The sequence below is a fragment of the Geospiza fortis genome, unplaced genomic scaffold (genome assembly GCF_000277835.1).
Source record: "Geospiza fortis unplaced genomic scaffold, GeoFor_1.0 scaffold383, whole genome shotgun sequence".
NCBI lineage: Eukaryota > Metazoa > Chordata > Aves > Passeriformes > Thraupidae > Geospiza > Geospiza fortis.
Genome location: NW_005054484.1, coordinates 508,240 through 508,790, shown reverse-complemented (window position 1 = coordinate 508,790; position 551 = coordinate 508,240). Strand labels below are relative to the sequence as shown.

Sequence of the window (551 nt, the reverse complement as noted above, 5' to 3'; positions counted from 1 at the left end):
CATTTTCAAGGGCTGTATTTTATTTTTTTCTGGGGGGGGAGGGGGATGGGGGAGTAAATCTGCAGACCTTCACCAAAAGGAGGGAAAAATATCCAATTTTCATCGCAAAATTAGCTAGGGCGAGAGCAAAGGGCTGAGCTAATTGTAGCCTAATCCTCTGCCCTGCAGGCGTTTGCAAAGCCCTGAGCAAGAATTCGCTTTTTTTCCTCCTCTTCTCCCTTCCCTCTGTTATTTAGAGACGGGATTATTGCCTTTCTTCTCATAACAGCCTCGGCAGTTTCATTTAAAGGCTTTTTTCCCCCTCTCACACACACACACATACACACACACGCACAAAATAAATAGAAAAAGAAGCAGCAAAAACAGGGGAAGAGAGAGGAGACAGAGAAGCTTGAAAAATAATAATAATCACAGCAGGATCTGCAGAGCAAAAATAGTAATAAAAGCAAAAAGCTGAGCCCATCCACACACAGCCCCGGCAGAGCCCAAAGCCAAAGGGGGGCTCGCAGATCTCTTCTGTGCTCAAGGTAAGGACCTCGGCAGCAGCAGCG

General features: G+C 46.3%; 1 protein-coding gene across 2 annotated transcripts in view; it reads left to right on the top strand.

The window, feature by feature from the left end:
• The window catches only part of KCTD15 (potassium channel tetramerization domain containing 15), a 51,977-nt gene that overhangs the window by 1,722 nt on the left and 49,704 nt on the right, over positions 1-551 (top strand). The window contains exon 1 of one of the 2 annotated variants that reach the window (XM_031063182.1): positions 72-527. The exons of the other annotated variant lie outside the window; for it this stretch is intronic. The gene's annotated coding sequence lies outside the window, so the exon portion shown is untranslated. Of the gene's footprint in view, positions 1-71; positions 528-551 lie in introns of those variants that run through there. 2 annotated transcript variants of the gene reach the window in all.